Source organism: Littorina saxatilis, unplaced genomic scaffold (genome assembly GCF_037325665.1).
Source record: "Littorina saxatilis isolate snail1 unplaced genomic scaffold, US_GU_Lsax_2.0 scaffold_339, whole genome shotgun sequence".
Lineage (NCBI taxonomy): Eukaryota > Metazoa > Mollusca > Gastropoda > Littorinimorpha > Littorinidae > Littorina > Littorina saxatilis.
The window spans coordinates 112,872-119,097 of record NW_027128496.1 but is presented as its reverse complement, the minus strand read 5'-3'; the positions used below and the strand labels follow the sequence as shown (position 1 = coordinate 119,097).

The following is a 6,226-nucleotide window of genomic DNA, read 5'->3' as shown; positions in this document are numbered from 1 at the left end:
TGATGCCATCGATGATGGATAGTTCGTCTCGGTGATTGTAGAACTCTTGTATCTTGGGTGGACATTCTTGCCGTTCATCAGGCCAGCCATTTTGTATGGCTGCCTTCAGCTGATGGAGTTCTTGGTCGTCTCGCGTTGCGATACGCAGCTCTTCCATCTTTTTGTCGCTGACTGGCAGGTTATTGATGACGCTGTGTACCTGGATGTTGAGGTCAGCTTCAGTGTCATCCCCAGGCTCGGCAGGAATGAACTTCCGGGAAAGAGTGTCGGCGACAGGGATACTCTTTCCGGGGACGTGTACGATCTTCAGGCTGTACTTCTGGAGCTGTAGAAGCATGCGCTGAAGTCTGGGTGGTGCGGCTGCCAGGGGCTTTTTTGTGATGCTCTCCAGTGGCTTGTGGTCAGAGTGGACAAGCACTTCACGGCCGTAGAGGTACTGGTGGAATCGGCGGCAGCCAAAAAGTATCGCGTACAGTTCTTTCTCTATTTGGGCGTAGTTTTTTTCGCCGAGGTCAAGGATTTCGAGGCGAAGGCCACAGGGTTGCCGTCTTGGAAGATTGCAGCTCCAAGTCCAGATTTGCTGGCATCGACCTCGAGTCTGACTTCCTTCTTCGGGTCGAAAAAGGATAAGATCGGTTTGCTCGTGATTGCGTTCTTGACCTTCTGCAGGGCAGCTTGTTGCTGTTCATCCCAGATGAACTTGACGTCTTCTTTGAGCAGATCTCTCATCGGCTTGGTTGTCTCTGACAGCTGTGGGGCAAACTTTGCTAGGTATGTGATCATCCCCAGCATAGTGTGAAGCTCTTTCTTGTCGTTGGGTGGGGGCATGTCTTGGATTGCCTTTACTTTGGCGGGATCAGGTTTCAGACCCTCAGCGGTGATGAGGTGGCCAAAGTATTCAACTTCTTGGGCTCCGACTGTCAGCTTTTCTGGGTTCAGTTTCAGGTTCTTGGAGGCTGCTCTGTTGAGTGTGTCTCAGAGATTGGCGTCGTGTTCTTCTCGTGTCTTGCCGGAGACGATGACGTCGTCAACTAAGGGTGTGACTCCAGGTATTCCTTCGAAGATCTCGTCCATCTTCCTCTGGAAATCGTCTTGAGCGCTGATGACTCCGAATGGAAGCCTGTTGAATCTGTAGCGACCAAAGGGAGTGTTGAATGTGGTGAGGTATGATGATTCCTCGGTGAGCTTCATCTGCCAGTATCCACATTTCGCGTCTAACTTTGAGAAATATTTGGCGCCTGTCATCTTCGAGAGTGCGTCTTCCAAAGTCGGCATGGGGTAGTGTGGTCGCTTAATGGCGGCGTTAAGGTCCCTTGGGTCTAAGCAGATCCTCAGCTTTCCATTTGGATCCAAAAATAGGTCAAGATCAGCCGAGACAGAGTCCAAAATTAATTCGTAAAAAAATCGCAGTTCTTGACTCTTTGGGTGCAAGTCAATGAAACTTGGTAGTTCTTCTAACGGATAGCTGCCTGAGGTATGACTAAAAGCCCCAGGGGATCCGTGCACCTGGATTTGACAAGTTCAGTACCTTTAAGTTTGGTAATTTTACTGCCGCACATTGCCTTAAGTCATAAATAAAGGGTTCCAGTAACATACCATTCTTCTTTATTGATTATGAACTTTGGAAGGTTAGATTTTGGAATCAGTTTTTTTTAAATATTTCCTTGATGTGTTGTAATAAGATCAACCGTCTGCTTGGACATATACTAAAGATCCACTACCTGGCTGCTGTCTGCGGAAAATCGATTAATTCATAGACAAATATGCCTTGCAGGGAAGCAGCTAGCCAGTTGACTGTACGTGTATTTGTGTAGAGGTGTTCTTATTGCATGTTCAAACCAGGACAGATGGTGACCTGAAACATTTACACATTGCACATGTATGCAGGACTGCTACTTTAAGCTTAGGTGCAAGTGTGATGATATAATTATTTGTTTGGCTGATTATGGGCATTAAAATAAAACTGCAAAAAGAATACTTACACTTGAGATCTGATTTTGTGCGTGTCTGTGTGTGTGTGCGCATGAGGGTGTGTGTGGGCCATTTGACATACTTGCAGAAGAAACCAACAGAGGTAACTGATAAACTGCATTTATTAACACAAAGAGGTAAATAAAGTGAGTTCACACATTTCACAAAAGTAAGAAAAGGCAGTTTCACATGTGTGATAGTCTAGGAATACCAATGCATTCACAATATTTAGTACTCACATGAATGGCCCAAGAAAACTATAGGCTGAGAATGCAAGTTCTAATTTGGCACATTTGTACATGTAGCTGCATCCACTAGACATATATCCATCTTACAATAAAAAAACTAGTGGTTAGGACATGGGCCTGAAAATATCAAGGTCCTAGGTTCGAATCTCTGCAGAGGCATTTACTTTTTCCCCTTAGTTAAAATAAAAATGCTCAATCGAGAGAGAGCAACCGTAAAGTTACCAGCGTAAAAGTAAAGTGTTGAATGCAGCTGTAAAGGTCATGCCAGCAGTGTGGGTCAGTTCTGGTAGCTCTGTCAGCACAGAATGGATTGAATCTGATCATCATCCTCAGCAAAGCCAGGCACCACTCTGCAAGCTGCCTGCACGTCATATCTCGGCACCTCACTTCCTGGAAAATAAAGAAAATGTATTACTGAGCACATTCAGACTTTGCTGTGCGCTGATGGGGATATGTTTTTGGTATTGAGAAGAGGGTGTGTGGTGGGGGTGCCGGAAGGTAGGTAGGAAGTAATACATGTACTTGTTCTTCACACAATCAGTGGGATGGAGAATGGTGTGGGTGATACTGACAGTGACAACTATTAACTAAACTGTAAACATTGTTCTGTAATATTACAGGTGCCATCATTCCTTCCTGTGAAAACCATTTATTTATATACTTTCATCATTAAAATTAAAAAGAATCTTTCATCATTAAAATTAAAAAGACTTCCTCACAAGAACCTTTCTAACAACATGATACATGTATCTTGTTATGCTGCTGATGTGAGCGGTTTTTCTGGAATGTGATGGAAATTTACTATTTTTTAAATTGACAGCATGAGCCCTCATCCCACACACATTCCCTATTTAGCGTTGACACCTTACAGTTTTGTTGAGAAATGTGATGTGAAGTCATTCAGAAAATTCTAACACTGCGCAGGGGCAGTCAGGATGTTGATACGTTTTACTATATTATATAACTCTTATTCCATGTAAAAAATATAAAAAAAACTGGCCAGATCTGTGATTGTGAGCCAAGGAAAGGACTTCTTCTTCTTCTTCGTCGTTCACTAGATGGGAATTGGTTTGTCTCCATCATTTTGTGATTTGCGTGATGCAGCGCTTTTTGGCACCCAGGGGGTCCCGCATCTCCGGCTTCGGCCATGGACGTTGATCAGGGGTCCCTCCCTTAGACCAATTGCCTTCCTGGGCTGTTGAGCTTGGTCTGCCCGTGGTTTTATTTCGGAGTTTTCCTTCTCCTAGACTGGTTACCTACCATGGTTGTCGAGTCCAGTCTGCCCGTTTGGAGGTTGCTGAGATGACCGCTTGTGTCCTTGGGCCTCTGTGCCGTCACACCGGTACTATCCAGCACATCTCCGTCTTTACCAGAGCCCCGTTAGCCAGCAACCAACCCGTCCGCCATGGGAGAACCCTACCGGTATACTTCTCACAATGAAAAACACCCCCACGTTTTAGGGACAGTGAAATTTCAGTGATTTTCTTCCGACGGCATAGCTTGGTTCTGTTTCACCACCATACCACGATGAGGAGGGGATGGTCTTTATGGTGGGCGGAAAGGACTGACTGATTTAAAATAATTCCAGTAATGAGTAAATCTTTCATTCTAGCTATTTCATGTTTTACTTTCTTGCATCACAATAGAATAGTTCAAATCAATTTTCATACAAACAGCATAATGCACTTTATGAGTATAGGGTTGCAACAAACTTTAAGATGGGAAGGAGAGAGAAAATAAAGATATTTGTACCATTATGTATACAAAGTACATCATATCAATTAGTGAATTACCATGCACAGTATTACTCTGCATCTTCAAATGTATGAATAATTTCATCTACAAAGTACTTGTAAATGTAATACAATTTACAAAGAACAAAAGACTGCTGAATGATCTACATCAGTACATGCATGTTTATAGCTACAGACTACCATCACCAATACCTTATAAATGTGTAACTTACTCTTCAGGGGTAGTCTGTAATAATGTAAAGCACCACGCCAAGTCATCCTGATACCTCTCCAGTACATGTATCCATGTTTAAAGGTAAACTGTTGGAACTGAAAGACAGGAGCTGTATGAATGATGCACATCACCTCTGGTTTCTCGGGAGGCCTGAAAAAAACAATAACAATATTAACATAACTATTAACATGTCTTGACAATGAGATATTAAGTACTATTTCAACTTCACTATCAGAGCCAAATCACTCACTAATTCAGTAATTGTTTTGTTTATTCTTGTACAACCATAGTTCATACACTGATACAGCAGCATTTGATTCTGTGCATATAGATTAAAGATCAAGCATTTTCTAAACTTGAGTAAAAAAAATAAGAACACAACAAGCACACACTCTGTGACTCACAGTCACACCCAGTTACTCAGTAACACACACATGACATACACAACAGATGGATGATCTTGCTCAGTTCTACAAAGGCCACGTTTGCAATGGTCATGTCTTGGATTTTAAAAACAATAACTTACCTGCTGGTTGATCCAAACCGATGATTGACAATCAGTGAGTGAGAGGAAAATGTCCGAGGCTGAGGATACTGCCTGTGGTGGGAGGGCGTTCCATTCGCCAATGGTGCGAGGAAAGAAAGACTGCTGTCTGTATGATGTTCTGCAGGCTGGGAGTTTATGAGCCTCAGCATGGATTGAGCGAGTACTGAGTGCATTCTTTTCGCTCTATCCTATTAATTCACACATTGACCCTGCAGCAGTGACGATCATTTCTAGATTGCAATCGGCAAAGTTCGTAGCTCGGATTGCATTCATTCCAGCGCTACCGTGTACTGGGTCAGCGAGACACGAACGACAACTCAAATCGATAAGCATCCGAACACATCGGAACTTCCGTTTACGTTCGTAGCTACTCGGAAATAGCCTTCGGGATTGAAAGCCCGCAACTGACGTGTGAAAAAAAATGTCGCCTCCGGTCCATCTTCGTCTACCCTGGATAATGTCCCTTGATGTACACGTGTGTCTCCCAACAGTCCTACCTAGGTCTTTCAGTGAGCGCCCCATAAAAAGCACAAGTCTCACTGCGCCTAATTAGTTCTTTGGTTACTGTCTTGTTATCGTCCTTACAACCATACTGGCTATCGGGAGCGTCCCTAATTAGTTCTTTGGTTACTGTCTTGTTATCGTCCTTACAACCATACTGGCTATCGGGAGCGTCCCTAATAGGTACTAATTTCCGTGAGGACGTTAAGCTTCAATTGTCGTTCGTTTGTCCTGACTGCAAACTTTGAAGGTGTCATTTTTCTTGAAAGCAAGCCATTGTGAAAGGTTATTACGTGCACTGTACCGCAGGGTGACTTAAGTTAGACTGAAGCATTTCAACAAGTTAAATGCACAGAGGTTTCATGTCCTCCAGGCTACAAACCTCGCTGAAGTGCACAGAAGTTCCATGTCCTCCAGGCTACAAACCTCGCCGAAGTGCACAGAAGTTCCATGTCCTCCAGGCTACAAACCTCGCCGAAGTGCACAGAAGTTCCATGTCCTCCAGGCTACAAACCTCGCTGAAGTGCACATAAGTTCCATGTCCTCCAGGCTACAAACCTCGCTGAACAGCTTGTGCTTTTTATAGAGGCAAGCATGGAAGACTTGGGTAAGACGGTTGGGAGACACAAACATGTCAATCATAGGGCAGCCGGCACGGTTGGCCTAGTGGTAAGGCGTCCGCCCCGTGATCGGGAGGTCGTGGGTTCGAACCCCGGCCGGGTAAAACTAAGACTTTAAAATTGGCAATCTAGTGGCTGCTCCGCCTGGCGTCTGGCATTATGGGGTCAGTGCTAGGACTGGTTAGTCCGGTGTCAGAATAACGTGACTGGGTGAGACATGAAGCCTGTGCTGCGACTTCTGTCTTGTGTGTGGCGCACGTTATATGATATGTCAAAGCAGCACCGCCCTGATATGGCCCTTCGTGGTCAGCTGGGCGGGGATATAGCTCAGTTGGTAGCGCGCTGGCTTTGTATTCAGTTGGCCGCTGTCA

General features: G+C 44.5%; 1 long non-coding RNA gene across 1 annotated transcript; it reads right to left on the bottom strand.

Annotated features, from left to right (window-relative positions):
- Positions 1-2,154: 2,154 nt before the first annotated feature.
- On the bottom strand, positions 2,155-5,158 carry LOC138956856 (uncharacterized). The gene is made up of 3 exons (XR_011452844.1): positions 4,714-5,158; positions 4,186-4,337; positions 2,155-2,609 (listed from the first exon to the last, which is right to left on the bottom strand). It is a non-coding gene; the product is annotated as an uncharacterized lncRNA (long non-coding RNA).
- Positions 5,159-6,226: the final 1,068 nt, after the last annotated feature.